This window comes from Oncorhynchus masou, unplaced genomic scaffold, assembly GCF_036934945.1.
Source record: "Oncorhynchus masou masou isolate Uvic2021 unplaced genomic scaffold, UVic_Omas_1.1 unplaced_scaffold_634, whole genome shotgun sequence".
Lineage (NCBI taxonomy): Eukaryota > Metazoa > Chordata > Actinopteri > Salmoniformes > Salmonidae > Oncorhynchus > Oncorhynchus masou.
In genome coordinates this window covers 48,236-74,814 of record NW_027012770.1, presented here as the reverse complement: position 1 = coordinate 74,814, position 26,579 = coordinate 48,236, and the positions used below count along the sequence as shown (strand labels likewise).

At 49.3% G+C, this 26,579-nt stretch overlaps 1 pseudogene; it reads left to right on the top strand.

Moving 5' to 3' along the window:
- LOC135536564 (xylosyl- and glucuronyltransferase LARGE1-like) overlaps positions 1-17,950 on the top strand; it is a 240,568-nt pseudogene extending 222,618 nt beyond the window's left edge.
- The last annotated feature ends 8,629 nt before the right edge of the window (positions 17,951-26,579 follow it).

Genomic DNA, 26,579 nt, shown 5'->3' with positions numbered 1-26,579 from the left:
GGTCCTATTAGCCTGGCCCTGTCTCTCTCTCCTCTTCCTCCTCCTCTAACGGTGGTCTCATCTTCCTCCTCCTCTAACGGTGGTGTATCTCTCCCTCTTCCTCCTCCTCTAACGGTGGTGAACTAACGGTGGTGTCTCTCTCTCCTCTTCCTCCTCCTCTAACGGTGGTGTCTCTCTCTCCTCTTCCTCCTCCTCTAACGGTGGTGTCTCTCTCCTCTTCCTCCTCCTCTAACGGTGGTGTCCATCTCTCCCTTCCTCCTCCTCTAACAGGGAACACTGAGGTCTTCCTCCTCCTCTAACGGTGGTGTCTCTCATCCTCTCCAGACTCCAGATGTTAGAGGCTATCTGTAAACACTGGGAAGGTCCTATAGCCTGGCCCTGTCATTCTAGAACCTCCTCTAGGTGGTGTGTCACTGGTGTGTCTCTCCTCTTCCTCCTCCTCTAACGGTGGTGTATCCCCTCTTCCTCCTCCACAACGGTGGTGTCACGGAGGTGTCTCCATATGGACCCATCCTCTAACGGTGGTGTCTCAACGGTGGTGTGTCTCTCCTCTTCCTCCTCCTCTAACGGTGGTGTATCTCTCTCCTCTTCCTCCTCCTCTAACGGTGGTGTCTCTCTCTCCTCTTCCTCCTCCTCTACGGTGGTGTCTCTCTCTCAGACTCCAGATGTTAGAGGCTATCTGTAAACACTGGGAAGGTCCTATTAGCCTGGCCCTGTCTCTCTCTCCTCTTCCTCCTCCTCTAACGGTGGTGTGTCTCTCCTCTTCCTCCTCCTCTAACGGTGGTGTCTCTCTCCCTCTTCCTCCTCCTCTACGGTGGTGTCTCCATCCACAGACTCCAGATGTCTAGAACTATCTGGGAAACACTGGGAAGGTCCTATTAGCCTGGCTCTGTATCTCCATTCTAGAACAGTTCCTGCGCTACACCCAGGGGTCAGAGGTCCTGATGTCCAGGGGAAACGTGGGCTACCACATCGTCTACAAGGAGGGTCAGTTCTATCCGGTCAACCTGCTCAGGAACGTAGCCATGCGGCAGGTCAACACGCCCTACATGTTCCTGTCAGATATCGACTTCCTGCCCATGACGGCCTCCATACGAGTACCTCAGGTGAGGGAAATGACTAGGCTGTAGAGATACTGTAGTGTATAATGGCCCATTACCTCAGGTGAGGGAGAACACTCAGCTGTAGAGATACTGAATGTCCATACTAGACCTCAGGTGAGGGAGAACGACAGCTGTAGAGATACTGTAATGTACGGCCCTACTAGTACCTCAGGTGAGGGAGAACGACTCAGCTGGAATACTGTAATGTATAATGTCCTCTACTAGTACCTCAGGTGAGGGAGGACACTCAGCTGGAATACTGTAGTGTATAACGGCCTCTACTAGTACCTCAGGTGAGGGAGAACGACTCAGCTGTAGAGATACTGTAATGTATGCCCACTAGTACCTCAGGTGAGGGAGAACACAGGGAGATACTGTAATGTACGGCCTCTACTAGTACCTCAGGTGAGGGAGAACGACTCAGCTGTAGAGATACTGTAGTGTATAATGGCCTCTACTAGTACCTCTGAGGGAGAACGACTCAGCTGTAGAATACTGTAATGTAGGCCCTACTAGTACCTCAGGTGAGGGAGAACACAGCTGTAGAGATAATGTAATGTATAATGGCCTCTACTAGTACCTCAGGTGAGGGAGAACACAGGTAGAGATACTGTAATGTCCATACTAGTACCTCAGGTGAGGGAGAACAACTCAGCTGTAGAACACTGAGTGTATAATGGCCTCTATGAGTACCTCAGGTGAGGGAGAACACTCAGGTAGAACACTGTAATGTCCTACTAGTACCTCAGGTGAGGGAGAACACTCAGCTGTAGAGATACTGAGGTCCATACTAGTACCTCATTGAGGGAGAACGACAGCTGTAGAGATACTGTAATGTATAATGGCCCTACTAGTACCTCAGGTGAGGGAGAACACAGCTGTAGAGATACTGAGTGTCCATCTACTAGTACCTCAGGTGAGGGAGAACGACTCAGCTGTAGAGATACTGAGGTCCATAATGGCCCTTCTAGTACCTCAGGTGAACACTGTAGAGATACCATGTACAGACCCATCTACTAGTACACAGGGGAGAACACTGAGGTCCATGTACGGACCCACTTCCTCAGGTGAGAACACTCAGCTGTAGAACACTGGTAGGCCTCTACTAGTACCTCAGGTGAGGGAGAACACTCAGGGAATACTGGAGTGTCCATACTAGTACCTCAGGTGAGGGAGAACGACAGGGAGATACTGTAGTGTCCTCTACAGACCCAGGTGAGGGAGAACACTCAGCTGTAGAACACTGTAATGGTAATGGCCTCTACTAGTACCTCAGGTGAGGGAGAACACTCAGCTGGAGATACTGAATGGTCCTCTACTAGTACCCAGGTGAGGGAGAACACTCAGCTGTAGAACACTGAATGTCCATACAGACCCAGGTGAGGGAGAACACTCAGGGAATACTGACGGTCCTACAGTACCTCAGGTGAGGGAGAATGACTCAGCTGTAGAATACTGAATGTCCCTCTACTAGTACCTCATTCTAGAACACTCAGCTGTAGAGATACTGAATGTATAATGGCCATACTAGACCTCAGGTGAGGGAGAACACTCAGCTGTAGAGATACTGTAATGTACGGCCTCTACTAGTACCTCATTCTAGAACACAGCTGTAGAGATACTGTAGTGTATAATGGCCTCTACTAGTACCTCAGGTGAGGGAGAACGACTCTAGAGATACTGGTATAATGGCCTCTACTAGTACCTCAGGTGAGGGAGAACACTCAGCTGTAGAGATACTGTAGTGTATAATGGCCTCTACTAGTACCTCAGGTGAGGGAGAACACTCAGCTGTAGAGATACTGTAGTGTATAATGGCCTCTACTAGTACCTCAGGTGAGGGAGAACGACTCAGCTGTAGAGATACTGTAATGTATAATGGCCTCTACTAGTACCTCAGGTGAGGGAGAATGACTCAGCTGTCAGATACTGTAATGTACGGCCTCTACTAGTACCTCAGGTGAGGGAGAATGACTCAGCTGTAGAGATACTGTAATGTCGGCCTCTACTAGTACCTCAGGTGAGGGAGAACGACTCAGCTGTAGAGATACTGTAATGTATAATGGCCTCTACAGTACCTCAGGTGAGGGAGAACGACTCAGCTGTAGAGATACTGTAATGTACGGCTCTACTAGTACCTCAGGTGAGGGAGAACGACTCAGCTGTAGAGATACTGTAATGTATAATGGCCTCTACTAGTACCTCAGGTGGGGAGAACGACTCAGCTGTGAGATACTGTAGTGTATAATGGCCTCTACTAGTACCTTGAGGGAGAACGACTCAGCTGTAGAGATACTGTAGTGTATAATGGCCTCTACTAGACCTCAGGAGAGGGAGAACGACTCAGCTGTAGAGATACTGAGTGTATAATGACCTCTACTAGTACCTCAGGAGAGGGAGAACGACTCAGCTGTAGAGATACTGTAGTGTATAATGGCCTCTACTAGTACCTCAGGAGAGGGAGGACGACTCAGCTGTAGAGATACTGTAATGTATAATGGCCTCTACTAGTACCTCAGGTGAGGAGAACGACTAGCTGTAGAGATACTGTAATGTACGGCCTCTACTAGTACCTCAGGTGAGGGAAACGACTCAGCTGTAGAGATACTGTAGTGTATAATGACCTCTACTAGTACCTCAGGTGAGGGAGGACTGACTCAGCTGTAGAGATACTGTAATGTATAATGGCCTCTACTAGTACCTCAGGTGAGGGAGAACGACTCTCTGTAGAGATACTGTAATGTATGGCACTAGTACCTCAGGTGATGGAGAACGACTCAGCTGTAGAGATACTTATTGATAATGGCCTCTACTAGTACCTCAGGTGAGGGAGAACCACTCAGCTGTAGAGATACTGTAATGTATAATGGCCTCTACTAGTACCTCAGGTGAGGGAGAACGACTCAGCTGTAGAGATACTGTAGTGTATAATGGCCTCTACGAGTACCTCAGGTGAGGAGAACGACTCAGCTGTAGAGATACTGTAATGTACGGCCTCTACTAGTACCTCAGGTGAGGGAGAACGACTCAGCTGTAGAGATACTGTAATGTATAATGGCCTCTACTAGTACCTCAGGTGAGGAGAACGACTCAGCTGTAGAGATACTGTAATGTATGGCCTCTACTCTACCTCAGGTGAGGGAGAACGACTCAGCTGTAGAGATACTGTAATGTACGGCCTCTACTAGTACCTCAGGTGAGGGAGAACGACTCAGCTGTCTACTGTAGTGTATAATGGCCTCTACTAGTGCCTCAGGTGAGGGAGAACTCTCAGCTGTAGAGATACTGTAATCTACGGCCTCTACTAGTACCTCAGGTGAGGGAGAAACGACTCAGCTGTAGAGATACTGTAATGTATGGTCTCTCTACTAGTACCTCAGGTGAGGGAGAACTCTCAGCTGTAGAGATACTGTAATCTAAGGCCTCTCTAGTACCTCAGGTGAGGGAGAACCCTCAGCTGTAGAGATACTGTAGTGTATAACTCCTCTCTCTCCTCCAGGTGAGGGAGAACTGTCTCTGTAGAGATACTCTCTGTATAATGGCCTCTACTAGTACCTCAGGTGAAGAACGACTCAGCTGTGAGATACTGTAATGTATGGCCTCTACTAGTACCTCAGGTGAGGAGAACTCCTCAGCTGTAGAGATACTGTAATGTATGGCCTCTACTAGTACCTCAGGTCCTCCTCAGCTGTAACTGTGGTGTCTAATGGCCTCTACTAGTACCTCAGGTGAGGGAGAACGACTCAGCTCTAAGATACTGTCTCTGTACGGCCTCTACTAGTACGTCCAGGTGAGGGAGAACGGCTGTAGAGATACTGTAGTGTATAATGGCTCCTAGTACCTCAGGTGAGGAGAACCTCAGCTGTAGAGATACTGTAATGTATAATGGCCTCTACTAGTGCCTCAGGTGAGGGACGACTGGTAGAGATCTGTAATGTACGGCCTCTACTAGTACCTCAGGTGAGGGAGAACGACTCAGCTGTAAGATACTGTAATGTATGGCCTCTACTAGTACCTCAGGTGAGGAACGACTCAGCTGTAGAGATGGTAATGTCCTCTCTAGTACCTCAGGTGGGGAGAACCTCAGCTGTCTATACTGTAGTGTATAACGTCCTCTACTAGTCCTCAGGTGAGGGAGAAACGACTCAGCTGTAGAGATCCAGATGTTAATGGCTCTACTAGTACCTCAGGTGAGGGAGAACGACTCAGCTGTAGAGATACTGTAATGTATGGCCTCTACTAGTACCTCAGGTGAGGGGGAGAACCTCAGCTGTAGAGTGTAATCTATGGCCTCTACTAGTACCTCAGGTGAGGAGAACTACTCAGCTCTAGAGATACTGTAATGTCTAATGGCCTCTACTTCCTCCTGAGGAGAACCTCAGCTGTAGGTGGTGTGTATAATGGCCTCTACTAGTACCTCAGGTGAGGGAGAACGACTCAGCTGTAGAGATGGTGTCGGCTCTACTAGTCCCTCAGGTGAGGGAGAACGACTCAGCTGTAGAGGTGTGTAATCCTCTACTAGTACCTCAGGTGAGGGAGAACGACTCCTGTAGAGATACTGTAATGTATGGCCTCTACTAGTACCTCAGGTGAGGGAGAACGACTCAGCTGTAGAGATACTGTAATGTCTCGTCTCTGTCTGTAACGTCCCTGTAACGTCTCTGTCTGTGACGTTCTGTAACGCTCTGTCTGTAACGTCTCTGTCTGTAACGTCTCTGTCTGTAACGTCTCTGGCGTCTCTGTCTGTAACGTCTCTGTCTGTCGTCTCTGTCTCCTCTAACGGTCTGTCTGTAACGTCTCTGTAACGTCTCTGTCTGTGACGTCTCTGTCTGTAACGTCTCTGTGTCTCTGTCTGTGACGTCTCTGTCTCCGTCTCTGTCTGTAACGTCTCTGTAACGCCTCTGTCTGTGACGTCTCTGTCTGTAACGTCTCTGTAACGTCTCTGTCTGTAACGTCTCTGTCTGTAACGTCTCTGTGTCTCTGTCTGTGACGTCTCTGTCTGTAACGTCTCTGTCTGTAACGTCTCTGTCTGTAACGTCTCTGTCTGTAACGTCTCTGTCTGTGACGTCCAGATGTCTGTGACGTCTCTGTCTGTAACGCACTCTGTCTGTAACGTCTCTGTCTGTAACGCCTCTGTCTGTAACTCTCTGTAACGCTCTGTGTCTCTGTCTGTGACGTCTCTGTCTGTAACGTCTCCTCTAACGGTCTGTCTGTGTCTCTCTCTGTAACGTCTCTTCCTCTGTCTGTGACGTCTCTGTCTCTAACGTCTCTGGTGTCTCTGTCTGTAACGTCTCTCTTCCGTCTCTGTCTCTAACGGTGGTGTCTCTCTGTAACTCTCTGTAACGTCTCTGTCTGTAACGGTCTGTGTCTCTGTCTGTGACGTCTCTGTCTGTGACGTCTCTGTCTGTAACGGTGTCTGTAACGCTCTCGTCTCTGTCTGTAACGTCCTCTGTAACGTCTCTCTGGTGTCTCTGTCTGTGACGTCTCTGTCTGTAACGCTCTGTAACGTCTCTGTCTGTAACGTCTCTGTAACGTCTCTGTCTGTAACGGTCTGTAACGTGTCTCTCTGTCTGTAACGCCTCTGTCTCTAACGTCCAGATCTGTAACGTCTCTGTAACGTCTCTGTCTGTAACGTCTCTGTCTGCACTGGGAAGTCTCTGTTAACGCTCTGTCTGTAACTCTCTGTCTCTAACGTCTCTGTCCTCCTCCTGTAACGGTGGTGTCTCTCTGTCGTCTCTTCCGTCTCCTCTAACGGTCTGTCTGTCTCGTCTCTCCAACGTCCAGTCTGGTTCTGAGGTCTCTGTCTGTAATGTCTCTGTCTGTAACGTCTGGGTCCTCTGTAGCCTCTGTGACGTCTCTGTCTGTGACGCTGAGTCTGTAACGTCTCTGTCTGTAACGTCTCTGTCTGTAACGTCTCTGTCTGAGCTCTGTCTGTCCTCTGTCTGTAACGTCTGTCTGTGACATCTGTCTGTGACGTCTCTGTCTGAACGTCAGTCTGTACGTCCTGTCTGTAACCTGCTCTGGAACGTAGCCATGTCTGGACGCCTCTACTGTTCCTGTCTGTAACGACTGTCTGTACGCCTCTGTCTGTAACGTCTCTCTCTGTAACGTCTCTGGTGTAGGTCTCTGTCTGTAACGACTCTGTCTGTAACGTCTCTGTCTGTAATGTATGACGTCTCTGTCTGTAACGTCTCTGTAACGTCTCTGTCTGTAACGTCTCTGTCTCTGTCTGTAACGTCTCTGTCTGTAACGCTCTGTCTGTGACGTCTCTGTCTGTAACGTCTCTGTCTGTGACGCTCTGTCTGTAACGTCTCTCTGTAACGCCTCTGTCTGTAACGCCTCTGTCTGTAACGCCTCTGTCTGTAACGTCTCTGTAACGCCTCTGTCTGTAACGCCTCTGTCTGTAACGTCTCTGTCTGTAACGTCTCTGTAACGCTCTGTCTGTAACGTCTCTGTCTGTAACGCTCTGTCTGTAACGCTCTCTAACGTCTGTAACGTCTCTGTCTGTGACGTCTCTGTCTGTAACGTCTCTGTCTGTTCTCTGTCTGTAACGCCTCTGTCTGTGACGTCTCTGTCTGTAACGCCTCTGTCTGTAACGCTCTGTCTGTAACGTCTCTGTCTGTAACGTCTCTGTCTGTAACGTCCCTGTAACGTCTCTGTCTGTAACGTCTCTGTCTCTGTAACGTCTCTGTAACGTCTCTGTCTGTAACGTCTCTGTCTGTAACGTCTCTGTAACGTCTCTGTCTGTAACGTCTCTGTCTGTAACGTCTCTGTAACGTCTGTAACGTCTCTGTCTGTAACGTCTCTGTCTGTAACGTCTCTGTCTGTAACGTCTCTGTCTAACGTCTCTGTCTGTAACGTCTCTGTCTGTAACGTCTCTGTCTGTAACGTCTCTGTCTGTAACGTCTCTGTCTGTAACGTCTCTGTCTGTAACGTCTCTGTCTGTAACGCTCTGTCTGTAACGTCTCTGTCTGGACGTCCCTGTAACGTCTGTCTGTAACGTCTCTGTCTGTAACGTCTCTGTCTGTAACGTCTGTCTGTACGTCTCTGTCTGTAACGTCTCTGTCTGTAACGTCTCTGTCTGTCGTCTCTGTCTGTACGTGGTCTGACTCTGTCTGTAACGTCTCTGTCTGTAACGTCTCTGTCTGTGACGTCTCCAACTGTGACGTCTCTGTCTGTAACGTCTCTGTCTGTAACGTCTCTGTCTGTAAAAACACATGTAGCTGTCTGTCGTCCAACGTCTCTGTCTGTAACGTCTCTGTCTGTGACCTTCAGGTAAAAACTCTGTAACGCTCTGTCTGTAACGTCTCTGTCTGTAACGTCTCTGTAACGTCTCTGTAACGTGGGGTCTCTGTCTGTAACGTCTCTCAGGTAAAAACTGTCTGTAACGTCTCTGTCTGTAACGTCTCTGTCTCTAACGTCTCTGTCTCTAACGTCTCTGTCTCTAACGACTCTCTCTGTAACGTCTGTAACGTCTTGCAGGAAGTCAGTGGTACAGCTGGACATGGCCCAAAAGCTTGGTGGTGCCGGCCTTCGGGACGCTCCGTTCACCTGTCTTACCCCAAGTCCAAAACCATGAGCTGCTGTCCCAACTGGACATGGGGACTCTATTCACCTTCAGGTAAAAACACATGTAGCTGCTGTCCCAACTGGACATGGGGACTCTATTCACCTTCAGGTAAAAACACATGTAGCTGCTGTCCCAACTGGACATGGGGACTCTATTCACCTTCAGGTAAAAACACATGTAGCTGCTGTCCCAACTGGACATGGGGACTCTATTCACCTTCAGGTAAAAACACATGTAGCTGCTGTCCCAACTGGACATGGGGACTCTATTCACCTTCAGGTAAAAACACATGTAGCTGCTGTCCCAACTGGACATGGGGACTCTATTCACCTTCAGGTAAAAACACATGTAGCTGCTGTCCCAACTGGACATGGGGACTCTATTCACCTTCAGGTAAAAACACATGTAGCTGCTGTCCCAACTGGACATGGGGACTCTATTCACCTTCAGGTAAAAACACATGTAGCTGCTGTCCCAACTGGACATGGGGACTCTATTCACCTTCAGGTAAAAACACATGTAGCTGCTGTCCCAACTGGACATGGGGACTCTATTCACCTTCAGGTAAAAACACATGTAGCTGCTGTCCCAACTGGACATGGGGACTCTATTCACCTTCAGGTAAAAACACATGTAGCTGCTGTCCCAACTGGACATGGGGACTCTATTCACCTTCAGGTAAAAACACATGTAGCTGCTGTCCCAACTGGACATGGGGACTCTATTCCCCTTTACCCCACTGTAGCCAGTTTCTAACTGGACATGGGGACTCTATGTCACCTTCACTGGGCCAGTGTTCTGTCCCAAAGGGATGGGGACTGGGCCAGTGTTCTGTAAAAGGGATGGGACACTGGGCCAGTGTTCTGAACTGGACATGGGACACTGGGCCAGTGTTCTGAACTTGTAGCCCCTCCAGCTGGACCTGTATCTTGTTTAAATAAAGGGAGAAATACACTGTAGCCATGTCCCAACTGGACATGGGGATGGCCCACTGGGCCAGTGTTCTGAACATAAAGGGATGGCCCACTGGGCCAGTGTTCTGAACTTAAAGGGATGGCCCACTTGGCCAGTGTTCTGAACTTAAAGGGATGGCCCACTGGGCCAGTGTTCTGAACATAAAGGGATGGCCCACTTGGCCAGTGTTCTGAACTTAAAGGGATGGCCCACTGGCCAGTGTTCTGAACTTCAAGGGATGGCCCACTGGGCCAGTGTTCTGAACTTCAAGGGATGGCCCACTGGGCCAGTGTTCTGAACTTAAAGGGATGGCCCACTGGGCCAGTGTTCTGAACTTAAAGGGATGGCCCACTGGGCCAGTGTTCTGAACTTAAAGGGATGGCCACTGGGCCAGTGTTCTGAACTTAAAGGGATGGGACACTGGGCCAGTGTTCTGAACTTAAAGGGATGGCCCACTGGGCCAGTGTTCTGAACTTAAAGGGATGGGACACATTGTCATTAGTTAAAGGGATGTTACTCTACACTGGGCCAGTGTTCTGAACTTAAAGGGATGGGACACTGGGCCAGTGTTCTGAACTTAAAGGGATGGCCTCGACAAAGACTGGGCCTGTGTTCTGAACAAGCAGGGATGGCCCACTGGGCCAGTGTTCTGAACTTAAATGGATGGCCCACTGGGCCAGTGTTCTGAACTTAAAGAAGACTGGCCCAGATAGGTGTTCAATGTTCTGAACTCCCAGGGATGGTCCACTGGGCCAGTGTTCTGAACTTAAAGGGATGGCCCACTAGGGCCAGTGTTCTGAACTTAAAGGGATGGCCAGATGGTGCCAGTGTTCTGAACTTAAGGGATGGGTGTTCAATCAGTGTTCTGAACTTAAAGGGATGGCCCACTGGGCCAGTGTTCTGAACTTAAAGGGATGGCCCCTGGGCCAGTGTTCTAACCAAGGGATGGCCCACTGGGCCAGTGTTCTGAACTTAACCATGGCTACCACTGGGCCAGTGTTCTGAACTAGGCTACCCTGCCACCTCTACACTCTAACCATGGCTACCCTGGGCCAGTGTCTGAACTTAACCACTAGGGCCAGTGCCTCCTCTACACTCCAGTGTTCACCACTAGGCTACCCTGGACCGCCTTCTACACTCTAACCACTGGCTACCCTGCCATTACACTCTAACCACTAGGCACCCTGCCACTCTACACTCTAACCACTGGCAACCCTGAAACAATCACTTAAAGTACAACCCTCCACCTTACACTCTAACCACTAGGGATACCCTGAGGCCTCGTAAATCTAACCACTGACTCCCTGCCCCCTCTAAATACAAGCAGCAGCGTAGATGTTTGTCTTCTCAACACTAGAGATCGTTTTTGATCATTAACACTAGACTAGATTGACTCAGACCACAGATATTTGTGTTCAATCACTCCTCAGCTAGAAGACTCCCAGATAGCTGTGTTCAATCACTCTAACCACTAGAAGACTCCCAGATAGTTGTGTTCACTAGACTACCCTCACTCTACACTCTAACCACTAGGCTACCCTGCCGCCTCTACACTCAATCACTAGGCTACCTCAGCTCTACACTCCACTAGATACCCTGTGTTCTACACTCTAACCACTAGCTACCCTGCCTCCTCTACACTCTAACCACTAGGCTACCCTGCCACCTCTACACTCTAACCACTAGGCTACCCTGCCTCCTCTACACTCTAACCACTAGGCTACCCTGCCACCTCTACACTCTAACCACTAGGCTACCCTGCCACCTCTACACTCTAACCACTAGGCTACCCTGCCACCTCTACACTCTAACCACTAGGCTACCTGCCTCCTCTACACTCTAACCACTAGGCTACCCTGCCACCTCTACACTCTAACCACTAGGCTACCCTGCCGCCTCTACACTCTAACCACTAGGCTACCCTGCCACCTCTACACTCTAACCACTAGGCTACCCTGCCGCCTCTACAGTCTAACCACTAGGCTACCCTGCCACCTCTACACTCTAACCACTAGGCTACCCTGCCGCCTCTACACTCTAACCACTAGGCTACCTGCCACCTCTACACTCTAACCACTAGGCTACCCTGCCGCCTCTACACTCTAACCACTAGGCTACCCTGCCTCCTCTACACTCTAACCACTAGGCTACCCTGCCGCCTCTACACTCTAACCACTAGGCTACCCTGCCACCTCTACACTCTAACCACTAGGCTACCCTGCCGCCTCTACACTCTAACCACTAGGCTACCCTGCCACCTCTACACTCTAACCACTAGGCTACCCTGCCTCCTCTACACTCTAACCACTAGGCTACCCTGCCACCTCTACACTCTAACCACTAGGCTACCCTGCCACCTCTACACTCTAACCACTAGGCTACCCTGCCCCCTCTACACTCTAACCACTAGGCTACCTGCCTCCCTCTACACTCTAACCACTAGGCTACCCTGCCGCCTCTACACTCTAACCACTAGGCTACCTGCCACATGTACACTCAACCCACTAGGCTACCTGCCACCTCTACACTCTAACCACTAGGCTACCCTGCCACCTCTACACTCTAACCACTAGGCTACCTGCCACCTCTACACTCTAACCACTAGGCTACCCTGCCCCTCTACACTCTAACCACTAGGCTACCCTGCCCCCTCTACACTCTAACCACTAGGCTACCCTGCCACCACTACACTCTAACCACTAGGCTACCCTGCCCCCTCTACACTCTAACCACTAGGCTACCCTGCCACCTCTACTTCTAACCACTAGGCTACCCTGCCCCCTCTACACTCTAACCACTAGGCTACCCTGCCGCCTCTACACTCTAACCACTAGGCTACCCTGCCGCCTCTACACTCTAACCACTAGGCTACCCTGCCTCCTCTACAGTCTAACCACTAGGCTACCCTGCCACCTACACTCTAACCACTAGGCTACCCTGCCGCCTCTACACTCTAACCACTAGGCTACCCTGCCACCTCTACACTCTAACCACTGGGTTACCTGCCCCCTCTACACTCTAACCACTAGGCTACCCTGCCACCTCTACACTCTAACCACAAGGTTACATGCCCCCTCTACACTCTAACCACTAGGCTACCTGCCACCTCTACACTCTAACCACAAGGTTACATGCCCCTCTACACTCTAACCACTAGGCTACCCTGCCACCTCTACACTCTAACCACAAGGTTACATGCCCCCTCTACACTCTAACCACTAGGCTACATGCCACCTCTACACTCTAACCACTAGGCTACCCTGCCGCCTCTACACTCTAACCACTAGGTTACCCTGCCCCCTCTACTCTCTAACCACTAGGCTACCCTGCCACCTCTACTCTCTAACCACTAGGCTACCCTGCCACCACTACTCTCTAACCACTAGGCTACCCTGCCACCTCTACTCTCTAACCACTAGGCTACCCTGCCACCTCTACACTCTAACCACTAGGCTACCCTGCCGTCTCTACACTAACCACTAGGCTACCCTGCCGTCTCTACACTCTAACCACTAGGCTACCCTGCCTCCTCTACACTCTAACCACTAGGCTACCCTGCCACCTCAACACTCTAACCACTAGGCTACCCTGCCACCTCAACACTCTAACCACTAGGCTACCCTGAATGTTGAATCCTACTCCCTGTTCTCCCTGCTAGATACCATGTCTGGACGAAGGGTCATGCTCCCACTAACTTTGCCAAGTGGAGGACTGCCACCACGCCGTACAGAGTCCAGTGGGAAGCGGACTTTGAACCTTACGTGATGGTGAGACGGGACAGTCCAGAGTACGACAGACGCTTCGTTGGCTTTGGGTGGAATAAAGTGGCTCACATTATGGAGCTGGATGCACAGGTACTGGCCACACCTCTTTACCATCACTCTGTCACTCACAGGTACTGGCCACACCTCTTTACCATCACTCTGTCACTCACAGGTACTGGCCACACCTTTACCCATCACTCTGTCCCTCACAGGTACTGGCCACACCTCTTTGCCATCACTCTGTCACTCACAGGTACTGGCCACACCTTTACCCATCACTCTGTCACTCACAGGTACTGGCCACACCTTTACCCATCACTCTGTCACTCACAGGTACTGGACACACCTCACCCATCACTCTGTCACCCACAGGTACTGGCCACACCTCTTTACCATCACTCTGTCACTCACAGGTACTGGCCACACCTCCCATCACTCTGTCCCTCACAGGTACTGGCCCCATCACTCTGTCACTCACAGGTACTGGCCACACCTCTTTACCCATCACTCTGTCACTCACAGGTACTGGCCACACCTCTTTACCCATCACTCTGTCACTCACAGGTACTGGCCACACCTCTTTACCCATCACTCTGTCACTCACAGGTACTGGCCACACCTTTACCCATCACTCTGTCATCACTACTGGCCACACCTCGCCCATCACTCTGTCACAGGTACTGGCCACACACACCTTTTACCCATCACTCTGTCACAGGTACTGGCCACAGGTACTGGTACTGGCCACACCTTTACCCATCACTCTGTCACTCACAGGTACTGGCCACACCTCTTTACCCATCACTCTGTCACTCACAGGTACTGGCCACACCTTTACCCATCACTCTGTCACTCACAGGTACACTCACAGGTGGCCACACCTTTACCCATCACTCTGTCACTCACAGGTACTGGCCACACCTTTACCCATCACTCTGTCACTCACAGGTACTGGCCACACCTTTACCCATCACTCTGTCACTCACAGGTACTGGCCACACCTTTACCCATCACTCTGTCACTCACAGGTACTGGCCACACCTTTACCCATCACTCTGTCACTCACAGGTACTGGCCACACCTTTTACCCATCACTCTGTCACTCACAGTCACTCTGTCACTCACAGGTACTGGACACACCTTTACCCATCACTCTGTCACTCACAGGTACTGGCCACACCTTTACCCATCACTCTGTCACTCACAGGTACTGGCCACACCTTTACCCATCACTCTGTCACTCACAGGTACTGGCCACACCTTTACCCACCACTCTGTCACTCACAGGTACTGGCCACACCTTTACCCATCACTCTGTCACTCACAGGTACTGGCCACACCTTTACCCATCACTCTCACTCACAGGTACTGGACACACCTCTTTACCATCACTCTGTCACTCACAGGTACTGGCCACACCTTTACCCATCACTCTGTCACTCACAGGTACTGGCCACACCTTTACCCATCACTCTGTAACTCACAGGTACTGATCACTCTGTCACTCACAGGTACTGGCCACACCTTTACCCATCACTCTATATGCGATAGTGATGCTGTCTTAGTGTTTCTAACTCTGTCCTCTGTCCTCTCTTCCAGCAGTATGAGTTAGTGATGCTGTCTTAGTGTTTCTAACTCTGTCCTCTGTCCTCTCTTCCAGCAGTATGAGATAGTGATGCTGTCTTAGTGTTTCTAACTCTGTCCTCTGTCCTCTCTTCCAGCAGTATGAGATAGTGATGCTGTCTTAGTGTTTCTAACTCTGTCCTCTCTTCCAGCAGTATGAGTTAGTGATGCTGTCTTAGTGTTTCTAACTTCCAGCAGTATGAGATAGTGATGCTGTCTTAGTGTTTCTAACTCTGTCCTCTCTTCCAGCAGTATGAGTTAGTGATGCTGTCTTAGTGTTTCTAACTCTGTCCTCTGTCCTCTCTTCCAGCAGTATGAGATAGTGATGCTGTCTTAGTGTTTCTAACTCTGTCCTCTGTCTTTCCAGCAGTATGAGTTAGTGATGCTGTCTTAGTGTTTCTAACTCTGTCCTCTGTCCTCTCTTCCAGCAGTATGAGTTAGTGATGCTGTCTTAGTGTTTCTAACTCTGTCCTCTGTCCTCTTTCCAGCAGTATGAGTTAGTGATGCTGTCTTAGTGTTTCTAACTCTGTCCTCTGTCCTCTCTTCCAGCAGTATGAGTTAGTGATGCTGTCTTAGTGTTTCTAACTCTGTCCTCTGTCCTCTCTTCCAGCAGTATGAGTTAGTGATGCTGTCTTAGTGTTTCTAACTCTGTCCTCTGTCCTCTCTTCCAGCAGTATGAGTTAGTGATGCTGTCTTAGTATTTCTAACGCTGTCCTCTGTCATCTCTTCCAGGAGTATGAGTTAGTGATGCTGTCTTAGTGTTTCTAACTCTGTCCTCTGTCCTCTCTTCCAGCAGTATGAGTTAGTGATGCTGTCTTAGTGTTTCTAACTCTGTCCTCTCTTCCAGGAGTATGAGATAGTGATGCTGTCTTAGTGTTTCTAACTCTGTCCTCTCTTCCAGCAGTATGAGTTAGTGATGCTGTCTTAGTGTTTCTAACTCTGTCCTCTGTCCTCCCAGCAGTATGAGTTAGTGATGCTGTCTTAGTGTTTCTAACTCTGTCCTCTGTCCTCTCTTCCAGCAGTATGAGTTAGTGATGCTGTCTTAGTGTTTCTAACTCTGTCCTCTGTCCTCTCTTCCAGCAGTATGAGTTAGTGATGCTGTCTTAGTGTTTCTAACTCTGTCCTCTGTCCTCTCTTCCAGCAGTATGAGCAGTAACTCTGAGTTAGTGATGCTGTCTTAGTGTTTCTAACTCTGTCCTCTCTTCCAGCAGTATGGTTAGTGATGCTGTCTTAGTGTTTCTAACTCTGTCCTGAGTATGAGTAGTGATGCTGTCTTAGTGTTTCTAACTCTGTCCTCTGTCTTCCAGGAGTATGAGTTAGTGATGCTGTCTTAGTGTTTCTAACTCTGTCCTCTGTCCTCTCTTCCAGCAGTATGAGTTAGTGATGCTGTCTTAGTGTTTCTAACTCTGTCCTCTCTTCCAGGAGTATGAGTTAGTGATGCTGTCTTAGTGTTTCTAACTCTGTCCTCTGTCCTCTCTTCCAGCAGTATGAGTTAGTGATGCTGTCTTAGTGTTTCTAACTCTGTCCTCTCTTCCAGGAGTATGAGATAGTGATGCTGTCTTAGTGTTTCTAACTCTGTCCTCTCTTCCAGGAGTATGAGTTAGTGATGCTGTCTTAGTGTTTCTAACTCTGTCCTCTCTTCCAGCAGTATGAGTTAGTGATGCTGTCTTAGTGTTAGTGATGATAACTCTGTCCTCTGTCCTCTCTTCCAGCAGTATGAGTTAGTGATGCTGTCTTAGTGTTTCTAACTCTGTCCTCTCTTCCAGGAGTATGAGTTAGTGATGCTGTCTTAGTGTTTCTAACTCTGTCCTCTCTTCCAGCAGTATGAGTTAGTGATGCTGTCTTAGTGTTTCTAACTCTGTCCTCTGTCCTCTCTTCCAGCAGTATGAGTTAGTGATGCTGTCTTAGTGTTTCTAACTCTGTCCTCTCTTCCAGGAGTATGAGTTAGTGATGCTGTCTTAGTGTTTCTAACTCTGTCCTCTGTCCTCTCTTCCAGCAGTATGAGTTAGTGATGATGTCTTAGTGTTTCTAACTCCGTCCTCTGTCCTCTCTTCCAGGAGTATGAGTTTGTGGTTCTGCCCAACGCCTATATGATCCACATGCCTCATGCTCCCAGTTTCGACATCACCAAGTTCCGGTCCAACAAGCAGTACCGCGTCTGCCTGAAGACCCTGAAAGAGGAGTTTCAACAGAACATGTCTCGACGATACGGCTTCGCTGCCCTCAAATACATGACTGCAGAGAACAACAGCTAGCCAACACCGATGAGCCAGGACACTCTGACCCGTTATTGACTACACTACCCATAACACCCTTCTCTAAGGCTGTCTAGGACTACACTTCTACAGAGGAGAGGGAAAGGGCGGTGGATTCTAAGGACAGTCGATGTAGGGGAGTCGGGAGTGGACAGAACGGTTACTAAAGACTCTTACTACGAACTCTGACCCGTTATTGACTACACTACCCATAACACCCTTCTCTAAGGCTGTCTAGGACTACACTTCTACAGAGGAGAGGGAAAGGGTTGGTGGATTCTATGGACAGTCGATGTAGGGGACTCGGGAGTGGACAGAACGGTTACTAAAGACTCTTACTACGAACTCTGACCTTTGTGCCAACCGATCATGAGGTTTTAAATTGTGAACTCTCACCTTTTAGTTTGGGGTTATGACCTGGTTTGAGACAAACCAGCGTTAACCAACTGAAGGGTAACCGGGGGTAACCGTAAGGTCGTTGTGTCCCAAACATTGTTTTTTACCCCTCCCCGAGGACGGATGGAGCAGTCTGTCCAGAAGTTGCAGACCTGGTTTCTATCGGGTTTCTGGCTGGGCGAGGAAGCTGTTGCTGTGAATGTTGAGTCAGTACAAGGCTGGTTTGGACTCATACAACTCTCTGTTCTTCTCTACCAATAGAACTGGGCATCACTATGGGAGGGAAGGAGGGAGGAAGGGAAGGAAGGAAGGAGGGGTGAAGGGAAGGAAGGAGGGAGGAGGGGAAGGAGGAAGGGAGAGCGGGGCAGAGAGACTGACTGAAGCCCTGGACTTGGAAAGCAGACAAGACATTTGTTCTCTGGCCATATCTCGAAGACCAGCTGCTCATTCACAGCTGTTGTTTGTTGTGCTAAATGTAATATGGTATGTGTGTGTCTGTCTCCATCCCTCCTTCCCTCCCTGTCTCTCTCCCTGTCTACCTGCCGCCCTCCCTGCCTCCCTCCCTGTCTCTCTCCCTGTCTACCTCCCTCCCTGTCTGCCTCCCTCCCTGCCTCCCTCCCTGTTTCTCTGCCTCCCTGTCTTCCTCTCCCTGTCTCCCTCCCTCCCTGTCTTTCTGCCTCCCTGTCTTCCTCCCTCCCTGTCTCCCTGCCTCCCTCCCCTGCCTCCCTCCCTCCCCTGCCTCCCTCCCTGTCTTCCTCTCCCTCCCTCCCTGTCTCCCTCCCTCCCTCCCTGTCTCCTGCCTCCCTGTCTCCCTGTCTTCCTCCCTCCCTCCCTCCCTCCCTCCCTCCCTGCCTCCCACCCTCCCTGTCCCCCTCCCTGCCCCCCCTCCCTGTCTCCCTGCCCTCCCTCCCTGTCTCCCTCCCTCCCTGTCTCCCTGTCTCCCTCCCTCCTCCCTCCCTGTCCCTCTCTCCCTGCCTCCCTCCCTGTCTCCCTCCCTCCCCCTGTCTCCCTCCCTCCCTGCCTCCTCCCTGTCTCCTCTCCCTGTCTCCCTCCCTCCCTGTCTGCCTCCCTCCCCTGTCTCCCTCCCTCCCCCCCTGCCTCCCTCCCTCCCTGTCTCCCTCCCTCCCTGTCTCCCTCCCTGCCTCCCTCCCTCCTCCCTGCTCCCTCCTCCCTCCCTCCCTGTCTCCCTCCCTCCCTCCCTGTCCCTCCCTCCCTCCCTCTGTCTCCCTCCCTCCCTCCCTGTCTCCCTCCCTGTCTCCCTCCCTCCCTCCCTCCCTCCCTCCCTGCCTCCCTCCCTCCCTCCCTCCCTCCCTCCCTCTCCCTCCCTGTCTCCCTCCCTGCCCTCCAGGACAAATGCTTAGCGAGGACTGAGGAGAGTGAACAGAAAGCTTTGAAGCATTGTGTGCTTTACATTATGTCCTCCCTCCCTGTCTCCCTCCCTCCCTGCCTCCCTCCCTCCCTCCTCCCTCCCTCCCTGTCTCCCTCCCAGTCTCCCTCCCACCCTCCCTCCAGGACAAATGCTTAGCGAGGACTGAGGAGGACAGAAAGCTTTGAAGCATTGTGTGCTTTACATTATGTCCTGCAAATCAGAAAAATTATTATTTTCTCTCCATGTGCCGTAAAAAATAAAACAATTTAACTGACAGACAACGTATCCAAGTTTCACTCTCGTAAAAATGCAAATGATGTTGCTCAGGGATAAGAGACAAGAACATCAGAGCCTCAACAGAATCAGAACCGTCAGAGAGTCTGGATGACTGACACATGTCCCAAATGGCTCCCTTTTCCCTATAGAGTGCACTACTATAGACCAGAGCCCTATTCCCTATATAGAGCACTACTATAGACCAGAGCCCTATTCCCTATATAGTACACTACTTTAGACCAGAGCCCTATTCCCTATATAGTACACTACTTTAGACCAGAGCCCTATTCCCTATATAGTACACTACTTTAGTCCAGAGCCCTATTCCCTATATAGTACACTACTTTAGACCAGAGCCCTATTCCCTATATAGTGCACTACTTTAGACCAGAGCCCTATTCCCTATATAGTACACTACTTTAGACCAGAGCCCTATTCCCTATATAGTACACTACTTTAGACCAGAGCCCTATTCCCAATATAGTGCACTACTATAGACCAGAGCCCTATTCCCTATATAGTACACTACTTTAGACCAGAGCCCTATTCCCATATAGTGCACTACTATAGACCAGAGCCCTATTCCCCTATATAGTGCACTACTTTAGACCAGAGCCCTATTCCCATAGTGCACTACTATAGACCAGAGCCCTATTCCCTATATAGTGCACTACTTTAGACCAGAGCCCTATTCCCTATATAGTGCACTCCCTACCAGAGCCCTCCCTATATAGTGCACTACTTTAGACCAGAGCCCTATTCCCTATATAGTCACTACTTTAGACCAGAACCCTATTCCCTATATAGTGCACTACTTTAGACCAGGGCCCTATTCCCTATATAGTACACTACTTTAGACCAGAGCCCTATTCCCTATATAGTGCACTACTATAGACCAGAGCCCTATTCCCTATATAGTGCACTACTATAGACCAGAGCCCTATTCCCTATATAGTGCACTACTATAGACCAGAGCCCTATTCCCTATATAGTGCACTACTATAGACCAGAGCCCTATTCCCTATATAGTACACTACTTTAGACCAGAGCCCTATTCCCTATATAGTGCACTACTTTAGACCAGGGCCCTATTCCCTATATAGTGCACTACTATAGACCAGGCCCTATTCCCTATATAGTACACTACTTTAGACCAGAGCCCTATTCCCTATATAGTACACTACTATAGACCAGAGCCCTATTCCCTATATAGTACTACTATAGACCAGGGCCCTATTCCCTATATAGTGCACTACTTTAGACCAGGGCCCTATTCCCTATATAGTGCACTACTATAGACCAGAGCCCTATTCCCTATATAGTGCACTACTTTAGACCAGGGCCCTATTCCCTATATAGTACACTACTTTAGACCAGAACCCTATTCCCTATATAGTGCACTACTTTAGACCAGGGCCCTATTCCCTATATAGTACACTACTTTAGACCAGAGCCCTATTCCCTATATAGTGCACTACTATAGACCAGAGCCCTATTCCCTATATAGTGCACTACTTTAGACCAGGGCCCTATTCCCTATATAGTGCACTACTATAGACCAGAGCCCTATTCCCTATATAGTGCACTACTTTAGACCAGGGCCCTATTCCCTATATAGTTCACTACTTTAGACTAGAACCCTATTCCCTATATAGTGCACTACTTTAGACCAGGGCCCTATTCCCTATATAGTGCAGTACTTTAGACCAGGGCCCTATTCCCTATATAGTACACTACTTTAGACCAGAGCCCTATTCCCTATATAGTACACTACTATAGACCAGAGCCCTATTCCCTATATAGTGCACTACTTTAGACCAGAGCCCTATTCCTTATATAGTGCACTACTTAGACCAGAGCCCTATTCCCTATATAGTACACTACTTTAGACCAGAGCCCTATTCCCTATATAGTGCACTACTATAGACCAGAGCCCTATTCCCTATATAGTGCACTACTATAGACCAGAGCCCTATTCCCTATATAGTGCACTACTTTAGACCAGAGCCCTATTCCCTATAGTACTACTATAGACCAGAGCCCTATTCCCTATATAGACTACTTTAGACCAGGGCCCTATTCCCTATATAGTACACTACTTTAGACTAGAACCCTATTCCCTATATAGTGCACTACTTTAGACCAGGGCCCTATTCCCTATATAGTGCAGTACTTTAGACCAGGGCCCTATTCCCTATATAGTACACTACTTTAGACCAGAGCCCTATTCCCTATATAGTACACTACTATAGACCAGAGCCCTATTCCCTATATAGTGCACTACTATAGACCAGGGCCCTATTCCCTATATAGTGCACTACTTTAGACCAGGGCCCTATTCCCTATATAGTGCACTACTATAGACCAGAGCCCTATTCCCTATATAGTACACTACTATAGACCAGAGCCCTATTCCCTATATAGTGCACTACTTTAGACCAGAGCCCTATTCCCTATATAGTGCACTACTTTAGACCAGGGCCCTATTCCCTATATAGTACACTACTATAGACCAGAGCCCTATTCCCTATATAGAGCACTACTATAGACCAGAGCCCTATTCCCTATATAGTACACTACTATAGACCAGAGCCCTATTCCCTATATAGTGCACTACTATAGACCAGAGCCCTATTCCCTATATAGTGCACTACTATAGACCAGGGCCCTATTCCCTATATAGTGCACTACTATAGACCAGAGCCCTATTCCCTATATAGTACACTACTTTAAACCAGGGCCCTATTCCCTATATAGTGCACTACTTTAGACCAGAGCCCTATTCCCTATGTAGTGCACTACTTTAGACCAGAGCCCTATTCCCTATATAGTGCACTACTTTAGACCAGAGCCCTATTCCCTATATTGTACACTACTTTAGACCAGAGCCCTATTAGTGCACTACCTAGGGAATAGTGTGCCATAGTGAGCTACTCCGTCTGCTAGGTTTAGTTCCAGTCTAATATGGACCAGAACCAGCCTCCCGGGTCAGATGACAGTACAGGGTTGATATGGACCAGAACCAGCCTCCCGGGTCAGATGACAGTACAGGGTTGATATGGACCAGAACCAGCCTCCCGGGTCAGATGACAGTACAGGGTTGATATGGACCAGAACCAGCCTCCCGGGTCAGATGACAGTACAGGGTTGATATGGACCAGAACCAGCCTCCCGGGTCAGATGACAGTACAGGGTTGATATGGACCAGAACCAGCCTCCCGGGTCAGATGACAGTACAGGGTTGATATGGATCAGAACCAGCCTCCCGGGTCAGATGACAGTACAGGGTTGATATGGATCAGAACCAGCCTCCCGGGTCAGATGACAGTACAGGGTTGATATGGATCAGAACCAGCCTCCGGGTCAGATGACAGTACACAGAACCAGCCTCCCGGGTCAGATGAATGGATCAGAACCAGCCTCCCGGGTCAGATGACAGTACAGGGTTGATATGGATCAGAACCAGCCTCCCGGGTCAGATGACAGTACAGGGTTGATATGGATCAGAACCAGCCTCCCGGGTCAGATGACAGTACACGGTTGAAATGGATCAGAACCAGCCTCCCGGGTCAGATGACAGTACAGGGTTGAAATGGATCAGAACCAGCCTCCCGGGTCAGATGACAGTACAGGGTTGATATGGACCAGAACCAGCCTCCCGGGTCAGATGACAGTACAGGGTTGATATGGATCAGAACCAGCCTCCCGGGTCAGATGACAGTACAGGGTTGATATGGATCAGAACCAGCCTCCCGGGTCAGATGACAGTACAGGGTTGATATGGATCAGAACCAGCCTCCCGGGTCAGATGACAGTACAGGGTTGATATGGATCAGAACCAGCCTCCCGGTCAGATGACAGTACAGGGTTGATATGGATCAGAACCAGCCTCCCGGTCAGATGACAGTACAGGGTTGATATGGATCAGAACCAGCCTCCCGGGTCAGATGACAGTACAGGGTTGATATGGATCAGAACCAGCCTCCCGGGTCAGGTGACAGTACAGGGTTGATATGGATCAGAACCAGCCTCCCGGTCAGATGACAGTACAGGGTTGATATGGATCAGAACCAGCCTCCCGGGTCAGATGACAGTACAGGGTTGATATGGATCAGAACCAGCCTCCCGGGTCAGATGACAGTACAGGGTTGATATGGATCAGAACCAGCCTCCCGGGTCAGATGACAGTACAGGGTTGATATGGATCAGAACCAGCCTCCCGGGTCAGATGACAGTACAGGGTTGATATGGATCAGAACCAGCCTCCCGGGTCAGATGACAGTACAGGTAGGATATGGATCAGAACCAGCCTCCCGGGTCAGATGACAGTACAGGGTTGATATGGACCAGAACCAGCCTCCCGGGTCAGGTGACAGTACAGGGTTGATATGGATCAGAACCAGCCTCCCGGGTCAGATGACAGTACAGGAACAGGACAAGGTCATCCAGCCCGTCTGTATTCAGGATATATCTACACAGGAAGTGAGTTTCTGACGGATCCAGAACGACCGTTTTACCCACTATGACTGGTCAATTTTTGTGGCAGTCTTCTGAACAAATGTATATTATATTGGGTTTTAAACACGCACACACACACACACACATGTCTTCATGATACCACTCTGTTAGTATCCTTGCTGCTGACTCCACCCCTCTCACCAAGCAGGAAGTGGAGCATAAACCAATCAGCTCATGGTTGATCTTTTTTCTGTTGTCAGTTAATTCCCTTCGTTACGTATCAGTGTGTGTTGACAGTCGTACGGTGGGAAACGAGCGCGCCAGCGGAACCGAGACGGGCGCTGTGTCCTGTTGAAGAGGGAAGCTGTGGAGGCTGGAGGGTTGGACGGACATACAACATGGAGGATTCAGGACAGAGTTTCTAATGTACCACGACCCCTAGTAGTGATGAAAACCCTCAGGACAGTGTTTCTAATGTACCACGACCCCTAGTAGAGATGAAATCCCTCAGGACAGTGTTTCTAATGTACCACGACCCCTAGTAGTGATGAAAACCCTCAGGACAGTGTTTCTAATGTACCACAACCCCTAGTAGTGATGAAAACCCTCAGGACAGCGTTTCTAATGTACCACGGCCCCTAGTAGTGATGAAAACCCTCGGGACAGCGTTTCTAATGTACAACGACCCCTAGTAGTGATGAAAACCCTCAGGACAGCGTTTCTAATGTACCACGACCCTAGTAGTGATGATAAGAGATGACGTCACTCAGATCGTCCTGGACGTCAGGCTCAAAGCCTGGGTGGGGATCGTTACTAGTCACCACAGCCACAAAGTCCTTATGGCTAAACTCTGCCCGATTTAAAACCTAATCGTAACTTTAACCACACTGCTGATCTTATGCTTAATCTTACATTAGGACCAAAAAGCACATCTTTGTTTTCATGAATTTTTACGATGTCGCCAATTTCTACTTTGTGGCTGAGGTAACTAGGGACAACCCTAGCCTGGATGGCCCCCACCATGCTGACTAGCCCCCCCCCCCACCCCCCAGAGGAGTGAATGTGTGTGTTTACGAGGAGTGACTGTGTGTTTATGAGGAGTGACTGTGTGTGTGTTTATGAGGTGTGACTATGTGTGTTTATGGAGTGACTATGTGTGTTTATGAGAAGTGACTGTGTGTGTTTATGAGGAGTGACTGTGTGTGTTTATGAGGAGTGACTGTGTGTGTTTATGGAGTGACTGTGTGTGTTCGAGGAGTGACTGTGTGTGTTCATGGAGTGACTGTGTGTGTTCATGGAGTGACTGTGTGTGTGTTTATGAGGTGTGACTGTGTGTGTTTGAGGAGTGACTGTGTGTGTTTGAGGAGTGACTGTGTGTGTTTGAGGTGTGACTGTGTGTGTATATGAGGTGTGACTGTGTGTGTATATGAGGTGTGACTGTGTGTGTATATGAGGTGTGACTGTGTGTGTATATGAGGTGTGACTGTGTGTGTATATGAGGTGTGACTGTGTGTGTATATGAGGTGTGACTGTGTGTGTTTATGAGGTGTGACTGTGTGTGTTTATGAGGTGTGACTGAGTGTGTTTATGAGGTGTGACTGTGTGTGTTTATGAGGTGTGACTGTGTGTGTATATGAGGTGTGACTGTGTGTGTATATGAGGTGTGACTGTGTGTGTATATGAGGTGTGACTGTGAGTGTGTTTATGAGGTGTGACTGTGAGTGTGTTTATGAGGTGTGACTGTGAGTGTGTATATGAGGTGTGACTGCGTGTGTATATGAGGTGTGACTGTGTGTGTATATGAGGTGTGACTGTGTGTGTATATGAGGTGTGACTGTGTGTGTATATGAGGTGTGACTGTGTGTGTATATGAGGTGTGACTGCGTGTGTTTATGAGGAGTGACTGCGTGTGTTTATGAGGAGTGACTGCGTGTGTTTGAGGAGTGACTGCGTGTGTTTGAGGAGTGACTGCGTGTTAATGAGGAGTGACTGCGTGTTAATGAGGAGTGACTGCGTGTTAATGAGGAGTGACTGCGTGTTAATGAGGAGTGACTGCGTGTTAATGAGGAGTGACTGCGTGTTAATGAGTGACTGCGTGTTAATGAGGAGTGACTGCGTGTTAATGAGGAGTGACTGTGTGTGTACATGAGGAGTGACTGTGTGTGTACATGAGGAGTGACTGTGTGTACATGAGGAGTGACTGGGTGTTTATGAGGAGTGACTGGGTGTTAATGAGGAGTGACTGCGTGTTAATGAGGAGTGACTGCGTGTTAATGAGGAGTGACTGTGTGTGTATATGAGGAGTGACTGTGTGTGTATATGAGGAGTGACTGTGTGTGTATATGTGGAGTGACTGTGTGTGTATGAGGAGTGACTGTGTGTGTTTATGATGAGTAACTGTGTGTGTTGATGAGGAGTAACTGTGTGTGTTTATGATGAGTAACTGTGTGTGTTGATGAGGAGTAACTGTGTGTGTTTATGAGGAGTGACTGTGTGTTTATGAGGAGTGATTGTGTTTGAGGTGTGACTGTGTGTGTTTGAGGAGTGACGGTGTGTGTGTATGAGGTGTGACTGTGTTTGTGTTAATGTTTATGAGGAGTGACTGTGTGTGTGTTTATGAGGAGTGACTGTGTATGTATTGAGGTGTGACTGTGTGTATATGAGGAGTGACTGTTTGTAAATGAGGTGTGACTGTGTGTGTGTGTATATGAGGTGTGACTGTGTTTGTGTTAATGTTTATGAGGAGTGACTGTGTGTGTGTTTATGAGGAGTGACTGTGTATGTATTGAGGTGTGACTGTGTGTATATGAG